Source organism: Drosophila persimilis, unplaced genomic scaffold (assembly GCF_003286085.1).
Source record: "Drosophila persimilis strain 14011-0111.01,24,50 unplaced genomic scaffold, DperRS2 tig00000191-arrow-pilon, whole genome shotgun sequence".
NCBI classification, from domain to species: Eukaryota; Metazoa; Arthropoda; class Insecta; order Diptera; family Drosophilidae; genus Drosophila; species Drosophila persimilis.
In genome coordinates, this window is record NW_020825298.1 from 2,419,719 (window position 1) to 2,434,038 (window position 14,320).

The following is a 14,320-nucleotide window of genomic DNA, read 5'->3' on the forward strand; positions in this document are numbered from 1 at the left end:
TGGATATTTTAATTACATTGGGCAATAAACGGAGCACACAAATTGCCAAATAATAACTCTGCAAATACCCGTACGTCGACGCTTAGAAAAATAACCCAAGAGCTGGACGGCACGAGATGGGCGGGGGGGGCAAGGCATCCCCTCTTCCTGTCCGCCATGTAATTTGTTTGCATAATAACAGTTTGCCATCGTTGGTTCCTATTGTGGTGCTCCTTCGGTTGTCTGGGAGCGGCTCCTCAGCTGCTCGAATTCACAGAGACCATGTGGGGAAATGGGAAGAGCCCCAAGCCGAAGATGGATTGCCTTATGAATGTGAATGGATAGGGTATGCATATCTGATGAGATTTAGAATCATACTTGATGTGATTCGGCGATGATGCCTTTGGCAGAGTTCCAGCAGCCCCCCTATAGCCCCCAAAGCTCTGCCAACTTATTCAAAATGTCACCCTACGAAACGGAACTGTGGAAAAGCCGAAGATTGATTGCCTTATGAATGCGCGATGGATATTTGGATATTTACTCCTGGCATTCGTTCAGGAGCAGCAGAATGAGTGGGAAATCTGTTTATTCCTGGAAATTCCCCATAGCGCTGCCAACTTACCAGAAGGAAAGCCCCAGATGGATACCTTTTTGATGGTATTACAAAAAATATACATATAAATGGAAACCGTTTCTCAACGATCATTAGCTGGAAGAAGGAACTGCCAAAGCGCTGCCAAAATATCAGTATACCCATAACACTTCCAAGGAACAGAAGGAAACCCACCAAATGTTCGCCTCTCGTCGGGTGACGTTTGAAATGCCGAAATGTTCAAATGGCGACGACGTTTCCACCACTAGCGCCAGTGCCTCCAACACCACCACCTCCACCACCACCAGCACCACCGGCGACACCAAATGCACATTAAAAAGCAACAATAACGGAGGAAAAAAGAAGGAGAAGAGCGAGAGAGAGAGAGATATCCCAGCACTGTAGCATATTCTTTGTGGCCGCTGGAAGAGCCAGAAAAAAATGCCGGGAAACATAGTCGTTAAAACCAAATGTGCTGATTTCCTTAGTGCTCCTCTGGTCTGGTCTGTTCTGGTCTGGTCCTGGCACTTCTCTTCCATATCTGGTGGTTTCTCCCGACAGACAGACAGTCGGAAGCGATAAACTTTTTGTATGAGAATTAATTTGCGCTTTTGGCTGTTGTATTTTGTTATGCTTTTAGCCGTAATGGCTGTAAGTGGGCATATTTTGTTTGTATATGAAGTGCAGCAGGTACTTCTGCCCCAATGTGGCTTGAAATCTTTAATCTCAACAAGAAGTACGAGTAATGATGATGAGACTTGGTCTTGTCTGAGGGTAACTTGAGTTTTTTATTAGGGAATTTTCAGGAGTGACGGGAGTGCCAGGGGCTACTTACATATATTCCTAGATTAGATTTGTGGATGTGTGCAACATACGGAAGGAAGCGTTTTCGACCCAATAAAGTGTGTATCTTCTGGATCAGCATCAAAGGCCGAGACGATGAGGCTTCATGAGGGCCTCGATTTCAGAGACTTTGAGAAGTAGAACAACCAAATTTTGGGTCCAGACCCTGTGATATCACACTGTGAAAAGTGAATGAAGATATGAAATGGTGGGGGCTACGGAACCGCTTCCACGAGCTCTACCGAACTCTTCCTCGTCCAGTGTGCGCCCCATAGAGGAGGTGAGCGAAATATTTACGCATTAAATAGAAGGTATAGGCTATATAAGTCGTCAGATTACATACTCTATATACACGAACTCGTACGACCTGATTAGTGGGTATCAGAGTAGAGCCGCTGCCCTTGCCGCGGCTCACAAGGCACCCGCTTGTTGTACGCTATTTCTTATGATTAGAGAGGGTTCTTTGGTGCATATTACTTATCTATTACAGCTTCTTTCACAAAACTAGACTCATTAGCACTTATATAAGACTCAAACGTGTAACAAATAGTTGGCCATGCGGCAAAACGTTAGTGAAACATTTGTGAATCCCCCTCCGAAATGTTTTTCTTTCTCTGGAACTCTTCCTAAGGTCCTTTGTACCGAATCTCTGTGGATTGGTTCAATTCTCGACCTCGTATGCCTCAAAATTCCTTAAACATCGATACACAAAAAGCAATTACAATCCAATACACATAAATCGCGATAAAATACGTTCGCACTAAACTAAGTGAAACACTGTGAAGATATTTACGATTGTGGAACTTGCTGACTCCCGTTTCTGTTGGCTATTTTCTGTGTAATTGGCCATAACTTAATGCATAGACTGGTCTGGCACCGAGGGCATTACGCTTATCGCCGAGTCGCCCCCGACCGAGGAAAACACACCCCGACAACAAGCCAAACAAAGAGGAGACTGCGGCTCCAGAAAAATGTCATTTGAGGGCCATAAAAGTAAAAGTAAAGTAAATAAGTAAATCAAGAGGAGCAACCGAAAATTATCTGCAGCTTAAATAAATTTGGCAGAAAATCTAGCGCACAAAAAACAGGAAGCGAAGATTGTTGGGCCAAATCTCGCATAAACGAACACACCTGAGGACGAAATGGGCCAAGTTCCCTGGCAGCCCATCTTTCAAATTTAATGTCTAATTTAAATGTTGTAAATACCAGAGGTGTGTGTGTGTGTGTGTGTGTGGAGGGAGAGAGTGGGTGGGTGTTGGACTTTGTTATGCAAATGAGTAGAGCTGGCCAACACCGGGAAATTCACACAGTCCACACTCTGGGCCAGGGGCAGAGGCGGGGCGGGTGCCAGGGCCAAAACGGAAGCGTCTCGGCCAGGACGAGGCGTTGGTCAAAGGCCGAGAGTGGGTCTGGCGTTCCAGTTACGAATTTTCAGCTCAGTTCTCACGACCGCCGCTGTAAATATCATTAACGTGATTTTAAAGCCGGCTCGTAAAACTGCCAGAACAGGACGGGGCGACAGAGAGTGAAAGGGAAGCTAGATAGGGAGAGAAAGAGAGAGCAAAACGCAGAGGAGGAGGCCAGCCTCTCGAGTGTCGGAAATTTGCTTTTAATTTTTGCAGCCCAAAGCAGCCCCAACCACAGCCCCTGCCCCCCCGCCCAGAGTGGGCGTGTCTAAATGCCTTTTCGGTTAATGCAGATTTTCTTGTTTTTCCTTTTTTATTTCCTTTTTTTATGTAACGCCACGCACCTGCCATTTATTTCCGGCCAGGCCTTAAATTATTTCCAGGACAAAGGATGGTCTTTACCTCTTTGTAATGCAACCAAAAACCACAAGCCGGAGAAGAAATGGAGACGCACTTGGAGCAGTTTTTAAGAGTCTGCCGTCCTACAAAGGCGATGAACAGAAGGGGGTGGGGGGGGTAATGTAGCTCAAAGGGAAATTCATAAATTGCTTTCTGCCGCAGCATCATATATATATATATATGCATGTCTGTAGCCCTCTTTTCATCATCAATTGATTTTGGCAGCAAAGAAAAAAAAGTCCCTAAAAATAGATAAAGCTCCACTTAAGACAGACATGAGGGGGGGCTGAGAGGCGGCAAAGCAAACTCAAATTATGCCTTGAGATCAAATGCGAAACCAGAATCAAAGCGGTCTAAAATTTGGTCGTGACATTTCCCTAATGGCCGGATGGCAGGGCAGGGCACGAAAATGAGGCTAATTTTTAATGCGGAATTTCGCAATGTGTTCGAAATTGAATGGATAAAGTGACAAAAGAAAAATCACCGAGAAGAAGATGGAATTAAGTGCTCACTTACAGCCGCCTCACGCCTCCCCCCCGCCAGCAGCCGATGGCCTGATAAATTCTTGGAGGAAACATACTTGGGAAATTCAACTAATTGAATTGCGTTTTCCCTAATTTGCACCCAAAAACCAGAAGCCAGGAGCCAGGAGCCAGCCAGGGCATAGGGGGATCTCCGCTCTGTACAAAATGCTTTGAAAATCTGTTTCGGCAGTGCGACATCAAAGTGTTTGGTAAACTGATATTAACCATTCGGGGAAAGAGCGTGCTGCAAATTTGCTGAATAATTAACCGAGAGCATAAAATTACATTACATTAAGTGCTGCCTGCCGGTAAATGTGTTGGCCAATCTTTCACCAACTCCGCTGCCGGCGCTCGGTCAGGGCCAGGCCAGGCCAGGCCAAGCCAACCAAGCAACCGTCGTGGCCACGTGACTCTCCGCTCTATGCTTGTCTCAATTGCGGGCACGAATGAATATTCTCATTAAAATTACGCGCAGCTGTTCACGGCGGCGCCGCCCGTTGTTGTGGGTGCCACGAGGAGGCCGGGGAACAGGAACGGGAACAGACTGGCAGACAAATCCGACTGGAAGCCGCAGAAAGAGCCAGGACGAGGCCAGTAGCCAGGAGCCAGGAGCCACAGACCTGGCCGGGGGCCCCGGCGGTGGCCTTTAATTTAAACAACAACAAAATCATTTTACGCAATTGTAATGGCCAGAGAATTTAACAAGCGGAAATGTTGTTGAAGTGTAAAACGTGCCCGTGTAAAACCTGTAATTCCCCGAAAACATAATGCGCCCCGGCCCGGGGTCCCGGACTTGTCTTTGGCCGCATTTGAATGGCAACTTTTCTCATATTTCATTCGGTTCTAATTAACTTAATTTACTTGCTGGCCAGCCAGGCCAATTTCCTCGCATGTGAGCAAAGAGACAAGAAACGAGGCTAAAGTGGGAAGTTTTGTCGTTTCAATTAGGGAAAGAGAAAGCGAAAGAGCAGGGGGAGCGAAAGGTGGAGGGGAGAGCCAACTTGTTGGAAAGCTAATTATATTAATACTCGCATACAAAAAGGTGAGTTATGGAATATTTTATTGCTGGCAACAAACGACAAAGGACAGACATTTGCTAAAGTAATCTTGGATGGGGAAACCCAAGTTTTTCCATTGGAATTTAAGAAACAAAAGTCAATAAATTAACCATATTTAATGCACCCATTTATAGGAATTATAATTATGTTGTTTATGGCGATTCCTCCTCTGAAGAGCTCCACCCTTGCCCCACCCTGTCCGTCGAATCAAAGCGACTGTTCATTTTGTTGCGATTTTTACCTCGCATATGCCGGTTTAAATTAATTTTGATAGCCCGGCGATACGATACGTTGATATCCAATTTGGTTAATGCGCTTTTCAGCTTAAGCGCAATTGTATTCAATTTGTCAGAAATATTACGTGCAATCCGATAAAGCCAATGCAAAGTGACAAAAGCGCTCCCGCCCAATCAGCTGCCACAAAAGGAGGGTAGAGGAGGGGCAGGCCCGCGGCAAGGACTGGGTCCTGCCTGACCTACATGAGGCCAACTTGTCAGGCATCTCCTCTCCAGGCTGTCCAGGCTCTGCCGGCTCTGCCGACCAGTCTCATCCCGATCCAATGGCCATTGTCATGGCCCTGCCCATGCCCCTTGCCCCTTCCCTGTCGCCGAGTGCCACAATAAATAAACGATGGGAACAAAAGAAATCCAATAACAAATTTTTAAACAAGTGTTAACGCTACCTGAGCCCCCGTCATCGTCACGATGGCATGGAAATGGGAAAAATGGAAAACCAACATAAACAAAAAACAGAAACCAAAGAGGAAAATGCCGCGTTTTAAATGTGGAAATGGGAAAATGGGAAAATGGGAAAATGCAAGTACATAAAGTGCCAACCGGACCGACCATAGGCCGGGGATAAGCCTTCCTTTCCGAACCGAGATCCGATGTGGAGTCTGGTCTGGGTGCTGTGGTGTGGCACGGCCCGGCATGGGGCTACCCCATGTTGAACCTGGGCATTGTGGTCAGCTCAACGATTCGGCGACGGGCGTTAAGTGCTATGCCAAAAAATATGCAAACAAAAGTCTCACTTGCCACTCGCCATCGCCATCGTCATCGCCACGGGCTCTGGCTCTGTCCCTGCCTCTGGCTGTGGCTGTGCGGCACTTGAGTGCGTGGACAAAATATTTGACTACAGCATCGAGTCATAAATTTCGCTCTACGGAAGTGCTCACCCAAAAAGGTATTCCGCTGGAGTCCTCACACAATTCTGATAAGTATATTTGTTCTATATTTTTAAGATGTTAATAGAAGGAACCATAGATCAATCAATCGCCTTAAGTTCTCTTCCACTTCTGCCAATTCCCATGCAGAAATTCAATCGAAATTTTCTTTGAGAACACGGAAATTCCCACTGAAGGAAAGGGCCACCACTGTCGGGCCATGCAGTTCACAGCTCAACAGCTTTTTGTGCCTGCATTAATGATACAAATTTATGACTTTTTCGCCTTTTCCTCCAGAGCTCCCGGCCGAAGGAAGTCCCGGAGGTGGTCCTCCAGCCTCCAGCATTCGGAAGTCCAATATCTGCCCCCCTCGGACCCATTCGGAGTTTACTCAGTGCACCGTGGCAGTTCCTTTCAGCTAATTAGTTGGACTGGGGATCAGCCGAAGAAGAGACTGGTAAGTTTTTTGCCCTTTTCCCATCCATGGGAGGCCCCACAGACCAAACACTTGCCATCCCAGACACCATAAAATTAATTTAAGTGACAAAAAGCAAGAGAGCGGGCAATAACAATTTGATTTACTGGCAAAGAGCTGCCAAAGTCATTAAATTTAGAAAAAGATTGCCACACATAGTGCAAAAAAAAAAAAATAGAAGCAACAAAAATAATTGTGCCATTCTCGTAAAAAAAATACGAAACAAAAAACGACAAGAGGAGACTTGTTCAAGGGATACGAATATGTGGATACCCTTGAAGATAAATATAGAGTTTATAGGGGGGTCTTTGATGGTGTTATCCGACTTTGTAGGGTGTCGAATATCCCTAGAACTGATCGGGTGGGTATAGAGTAAAAATCATGGGTTAGGAGTACATATATAGTATATCCTTTCCAGGAGTTTAAACCAAACTAAAAGTCAAACGAAAAAAATTGAAGGCGAAAACGCGCGAAATTTATGGCGCATCTTTGCGCAGTAACACGCACGCATATAACGGGCTATAACTAGTACACACACAGGCACACACACACACACACACTGACACTGCGAGACAGGGAGAGAAAGTGCTTCTAACAGTACTTTGTTTTAGTTTAGGGCACAATGGCCGCCATCGCCATCGCCATCGCCATAGCGGGCCACACTTCAGTCAATAAAACGCAGGCAACAACATAAAATGAATGGAACAATGGCGCCAGCAGCGGGTTCCAGGACCCGGAGAGAAGGATTCCCCATAGTTAAGCCTAGGCTGGAACGTATAGACCGAGTCCTGGACATGTCCCCCCCTCCCCCCTTAAAGTTTGACCAAGAAACTTTTGTTCAGCTTCTATCTGTATCTGCACTTAGTTGCAGCTAATGGGGGGAGCCCTGCCCTCCCCCCTGCCACGAAAAGAGGCGGTTGATATGGGGGCTCGGTGGCTGGGTGTCTCGGTGGCTGGTGGGTGTTGGCCCAGAATCAATCATCAAGTTTAAACGCATTACACAGAGCGTTAAACGATAAGCAGCTTTGTTGCATTTGCTGACCTGCTCCATCCTGTTGCAGAACAGAAAGATACATACACACGAGCAGATACGAGATACGAGTATCTGTACCTAAACCAGAAACTGTTTTGCTCCTCATCATCAACTCGAGCAAGTTTATTGTGCTGCAACCACAAGCAGGAAAAAAAGAATAAAAAATAGAAAAGAAAGCAATAATACGCTTGCCTTGGCTCGTCTTGGCCAGAGTCCCTTATATTGTATAGCTGGTGATATATATACCATTCCTCTGGCAGGATTTACGAGCGTCAGCAGCAGGAGCAGCGCAAGGACCTGCAGGAAATAAGCAGAAAAGCAGAGTTGTCTCTATTTTCAAGTGGAATCGCCACCCAAGGGAGCCCCAAGTGCTCGATTGGAACAATTGATTGGGGGAGTAGTCGAGCCAAGGGCGGAGCAGGGACACTCGAGAAGGTGCAAATTGTCCAGGTGCAATGTAATTATCGATCAAAGGGATTCTAATTCGTCGGATAGACAATCGTTGCAGATAATTTGCACGCACTCTGGGGTTCATTTCGGTCCTAAAATGTATCCGAAATATCATTAAAAGTCTCTTCTTGTCTTGTCGGTGCAGGTGGGCTGCAATTATTGGTCGAAGGGGGAAGAGAGATACTTAACACTTCCTTCACTGCATCTTGGACATATCCAGATGAACTTTTTCCCCAATTCGTGGACTAATCTATAGTTTATTTCCCCCAGAAAGTACCGCTTATAATTACGCAAACTATCGCCTTTAATTTACTGCAAATACTCGTATTATCCGCTCACAATCTAATTGGGCATTGGGTGCCCCCCCCTAGAAGGTCCTCGAAGGATGGGGCCATGTTTGGATCTGCTCGTAGTGCTGTTTGCCTGTTCCGCCTGTCTCTGTGTCTCTCTGTCTCTGTGTGGTTACAAAACTATTTATTTAGTTGGTCATTTTGCTGTTATTTGTATTTGTAATAGAGACACACACACTCACACACAGGCACACACAGAGAGACATAAATGCCTGCACATAAACTGTAATATATACAGTGCTCACCAGCTATGAGGCTTGCTCTCCAACTATTCCATATCGCCTGGCAAACACTGGCATTTCTGGTATCGTATCTCGTTCCGTGTGTCACCAGAGAGACGCACATCCGGTCAGCTCTATAAATTTCCTGTTACTTCCATCTGTGTTTGGACTATGGGCTCTGTGTGTGTGTGTGTGTGTGTGAAAATGTAAGCGTATTTATTTATTGTTGGCGCTAACTCGTGAGACCAAAAAAAAAAAAGGAAAAATTCTAGGGGCGGGCGGAAAAACAATGAAAAAGAAATACTAAAAATGATATAAAAATGTTAGTGGGGCAGGACACTGACAGCCGATACAGCTCCACACACACACACACACACACAGGAGTGTGTGTATTGGGGTATGCGATTGCGGGTTTATGTACGAGTGTGGGTATTACGATTATTGAAAAGAGAGAACCAAAAAGTAAAACAAAGTCGTAGAGAAAACGGTTGAGAAGAGCCGAAACTGTGGATACCCTAGATTATATTTTGTTGAAAAATGTACAATCAGTATTTGCAATCAAACTTAGATTAGTTGTGTGGTATATAAAGGTTACAGCTTGATTGAAAACGATTTATTTAATGTTGAAATCCCATTGTGGCGATTTCAACTGGATTATAATATTGTTCAAGACGGTTTGCCTTGGGTTCAGCACTCAGTTCTTCACGAGCTGCCATTCCGCTTAGCTTATGTTGTAATTTAGAATATTCCGCTCATCCGAAAGTGCTTATTGGTGCTATGGACTATGCTATGGGCCCGTTTTCAGGCGCTCAAAGTCAAACATGAATCTAATAATGGAAAAGTGCTACTACAGGAAATTAAGGCACCACTAGAACCAATGAAAAAATCCAGACTCAAACCTATTCCTTCAGTCCATTCGCATATTCAGTTAATGCTTCTATAAGACATTATTCGGCGAAAAAGTGCACAATACTGTGGCAGATCATTAGGTATATACACCCTAAAGAATCGATTTGGTTTTCTTCTGCAAACATCTTGCTGTAATCAGAGTACCCTCTTATAGAGTGCAACAAAACGAAACGAAACCAGGAGCTAAATGAACGAAACAAAGTGCGGAGCGTAGCGGATATCAAAGTGCGATTTATTTTTATTAGTTCCGGATGTCAATGTGTGGGAAATTGAGAAATTAGAAAATATTATACAAGCTCTTGGCTTGTTAACGTGCACCTAAACACCGAGGCGCACACACACCCACACACACACACACACACGTATAGATTTACGAGTGTATTGTGCCAGAGCCCTCTCTCCGCTCCGATTTTACGGGTGTACTATATTTTATGGGCGGCTTTTATGTCTCCACTCGCTGTTGCCTTGACCTTTGGCCCCCTCGTGCCCGATTAGGGCCAACTAAAATTATAATGGACAGCAACTAATTTTGATTTAGTTAATTGTTTGGCATTTAAATTTGTTTCGCCTGATTTTGACTCTAATTGAAAAATAATAAATAATGTAATTGCACTGCAAAAGTTAATTAAATGGAATAATTAAAATAAATATTGTGCCCTATGACGGGGATAAGAAAATAATAGTTTTAAAAATAAACCATGTAATGGTCGTTTAATGTAATTAGTGGATGGATGGACACGCTTCTGTAGAATGTCTGAAATTACAAATTACTATAATTATTTACTCCATTCCATTAACCATGAAGCCAGGACATCATTGACACATCCTTCAGTGGCATTCAAATCATTTCAATCGTCAACGGCACACCCCATGGCGCCTCATTACACAATGTTTCGCATTTTGCTGTCTATTGACTGGTCTATGGAATTGTTTAATTATAATACTGCCTGCAGGAATAATCGAATGTCGGCTGCACACAGTCCACAGTGGTAACCGATGCCTATTTATTAGCGCCCATTGCAGGCACTCGTTCGTACGAGTGGGCGAGGGGGGGTGTGGCGTAAGCTTGCATGTGGCATTCAAATTTATTCAAAACAATTCTATTCAAATCGCAAAAAACTAATTCGAGGCACGTACTCTTCGAACAAGCAGCTTTTGCTAATAAAAAGCCACGTTTGGCCCTTTCCCCTCTCCCCTCTCCCCCTTCCCGGCTCTATGCTCATCTATTGTACATAGTAAATGTCCAATACACATGCGTCTGTGTGTGTGTGTGTTTGGTTTATATTTGTAGTTTAGTTTTTGCCAGCGATTCACAATATCGTAGTCCTCTACGGGCAAACGCCCATTTCCATGCGGGAGTTAACGAGAATATTTTCCATACTGCCCAGCAAATTATAACATGTTTGCATGTGTTCGTTCGAGTATTGCTAGTGTTTTTCATACTCTCTCAGAAGGTATTACGATATTGAGAAAATGTTTGCCATGCAAAGACAGCGCCACTGCAGATGCTCCACCATTCATTGGAAGGTCGTTTATAGAAGTGTCTTGAGGAGTCTTGGAGAGCAGTTCCTTGTATATTCAACCCTGCACGACCTATGTCTCTGGCAGAGTATCTTCTATTTCGATTCACAAATGTATCTGCCTTTTCCCTGTCTGCCTCCCATTACGAGTATTGGCTCTGAGGGCACATTGTTGTAATTATGTTTAATTTTATTGCTGCCCTCAGACACTCGTATACATTTCGTTGTGATTATTCGGATTGTTCCCTTTTTTTGGCTCTCGGTTAGCCGCTAATTGTAAAGGGTATGCCGGGCGTTTCGCTGATTGGATCGGTTTGTGCCCAAATTAATTTGTGTTTCGGCGAACCAATATTTTCTTAGTTGCACAAACTAATTTCATATTCAATCAATTTTCAACATGTGGCACCCAGAACGGGGCCAGACTTGCATTTGACATGAATGTTCCTCCTCAAACTGGCCACGCCCACCGCAGGCCAATTGATATGTCCCCGGGGTGGGGGGTGGGGGTGAGAGGAATCCGCAAAAATCCACAGACAGCCGCTGGACCACTGACCAGAGTTGCCAAACGGCGCAAACATTTCTCTCGCTCGCTCTCCATCTTTTTTTTTCGTGTGGTGGTGGTGGTGGTGCTGCTGCAGTAATTGAAGCAATAGAGGCCTCTCCACTCCAAACTCCACCCCCATCCCCACCGCCACGCCCACACATGGGAAATGCTATCAATATTGGCTGGCGAACACTTTTTAAAAGCCACGCCAACAGCTACAGATACAGATACAGATACATCCATCTGCCTGTGCGCGCGGGCATTCTTTTGGCATATCAATTTTCGCCCCAGATCGAAGGATATCTAAACGACACGCCGCTGTCGAGGAACACCATGTCACGCCGTCTCTGTGGTCGACATTTCTGGACGGAAAATGGAAATGGAAATTGGAAAATCGATGTGTTCGCGGGTCCCCCCTGGACGTGCCTCCACTAATTAGCAACTTAATTAGGAGCGAGCAAAAAACACTTTCCAAAGAAAACATTGTGCACTTTCAATAACAATAAGTATATAAATATTGGCGGGGTTTTCTTGGCTCTCGCCTCAAAATACATAAATATGGGAGGCGTTAAAAGGCTTTTTCCATTAAATATGCATGAGAGTTGGCATAATTAAATTATGCAAAGGCTGCGGCCGCGTGCCAAAACTTGTAATACTCTAATTTACTAACTGGCAAACGTTCAATAGCGAAAGTTTGTTTAGGCCGCCGAAATATGGCCGCGGCCCTTTGTAATAATTCAATTAAAACTTGGAAACTTATCTCCGAGCCGGAGATAGTTGAACAATTAATATCAACTGTCGGGCTGCCCGGATTCGGAGCCCACTCTCTCGGCATTCCCACGGCAGCAGCTCTTTCACTTTTCTCCAATTTCCACCACTTAAAGTGCGCCCAAGAAAAAAGGCACCGAAAGGCAGGGGGGGGGGAGAGGGGGGGCGTCCAGAAAAAGTGAGGAATTATGACTTTCGCAGCGGCAATGCGCCAAAAAGCTCGCTGCAGAGCCTCGTAAGTCAAAGAAGCCGACATCAATTCGGAGCTGCATGACTGACTGCACTAATAGCACTCGAAAGTGCGATCCCAACTTGGCAGCCACTCGAAACGGAATTGAGGAGAACTCAAATTACACGCGACACTCGAAAAATTTATGCCCGAAAACTTGGGTCAATAATTCTACTCGTTCAACGAAATTAAATTGCCAGCGCGGGGCCGCATCGCGGCGCTCTATAGAGATGGCCCTGCTAATCCATTGTTTGACTTGGCACATTTGTCAGATGTGCCACTCCCACTCCCACGCCCACTCTGACTCCAAGGGGCAGGGGAGGCTTGCAACTTTATTCACGACTTGAGAGCCTGAAGCCATTCACGACTCCACACAGCAGCGAAGCCATCGTTTGACATCAAACCAAACGAAAACAAAACTCGTGGAAAGAAGAAACGGGAGTCCCCTGCCTTGGCAAAAATATTTCCAAATAAAATGGTCGCAATGTGCCGGAAGTAAGTCGCAACTCCGGGGAGAGGACGGACACAGTTCCTGGGGGAAATACATTAAGCTAAGCAGTGTGCTCCAGCGAGGGCACCGACTCCAGTGCTAGTGGAGCCACTAGTGGAGCTCCTGCTGCATTTGTATGCAATTTGCGTTCCATCTTTGCCCTTTGTCTTCGCCGAGACGACCCGACACGACACTCCTTGGCCCTTCCGCCATTGTCTCTGTCAGTGTCTGACATCATTTCTGCACTTTGAATGCATAATTCGCCTAATCTTATTAAATGATCGGCAAATAGAGAAAATAGAAAATCGTACTTCTGCAGAGAAGCTATTTTTTAGATAAGGATAAGCTCTCAAACAGAGACTTTGTTCTGTTGGCAGCCCCTAAGACTTCAACTTAAAGCCCAATCGGCTGTGCCCATTCGACGGCATATTAAGCTAATTTTAAAATCAATTCCGAGCAATAGCCAGGCCCCAGAGCAGGCCAGAGCAGGCCAGAGCGGACCTGACAGACCACACATTCCACTAAATTGGTTAACCATTGTTTGGCTTATATCCTGTCAGGTTCTGGGCCTGGGGCAACAATCTCCTGAGCTACAAGAGACCATCTCGGTTACAGAGATGCTTCTACGCCCCCCCACCCACCCCCCACGGAACCCCCTAAACTATTCCGCCCCTAAAACAGTTTTCCTCCGCCCAACCACTCACACAGATGGGGGAGCAGAATGATTATGACTGACATTGCCTGTCCCCGTGCGGGGCTGCCCAGCTGCCCAGCTGCCTAAGACCTGAAAAGCCAGAGTGGTCTTCTGTTTGTGTAAAAACAATTTCTCTGGTCCCATATCTGGGGCCTCCGGGGCTCTTAAGTGACGAAATATCAAAACCCAAAACGGGTTGTCAAGCGAAGCAGAAGCCCAGACAATAGGAAGTCGGGGGGCGGTGGCGGTGGGGGCTCCAACTAATGAGTGTGGGGGATGGAGGCCTGGTGTCGGGTCATTCAAATGAGATCCATTCAGCTGTCGCCTACGTGTACATGTTGGCTCTGGCTCTGGCTCTGCTTCTGACTCCCCCTCTGGCAGGACAGCCTGCCTCCGAGATGAGCCTCAAATCGAGCGTGAATACTTTTTTGGCCAGGCTCTTGCCTGTTTGGCTGCTGGCTGTCGGCGGTGCCCGAAACAAAGCATGCGAAAATGTCAGATAAATATTTCAAGGGGCGTATACACTCCTCGTCCAACGAGTACACTCGCTCGCACTCGATTCCCCGGCCTGCCTGGCAGTCATTCAAACTTCACTTGCAGATTTACTGCCGGCTGCCAGGAGTCAGCTTAGTTTAGTCACTGCCAAGACAGACCTCAAGGCTGCCAGATATATA

The 14,320-nt window shown here is 45.8% G+C and overlaps 1 long non-coding RNA gene across 1 annotated transcript in view; it reads left to right on the forward strand.

Moving 5' to 3' along the window:
• Window positions 1–6,265: 6,265 nt before the first annotated feature.
• The window catches only part of LOC113565721, a 35,199-nt gene continuing 27,144 nt past the window's right edge, over window positions 6,266–14,320 (forward strand). The window contains exon 1 of the long non-coding RNA XR_003408742.1: window positions 6,266–6,420. This is a non-coding gene — a long non-coding RNA (uncharacterized LOC113565721). The remainder of the gene's footprint in view (window positions 6,421–14,320) is intronic.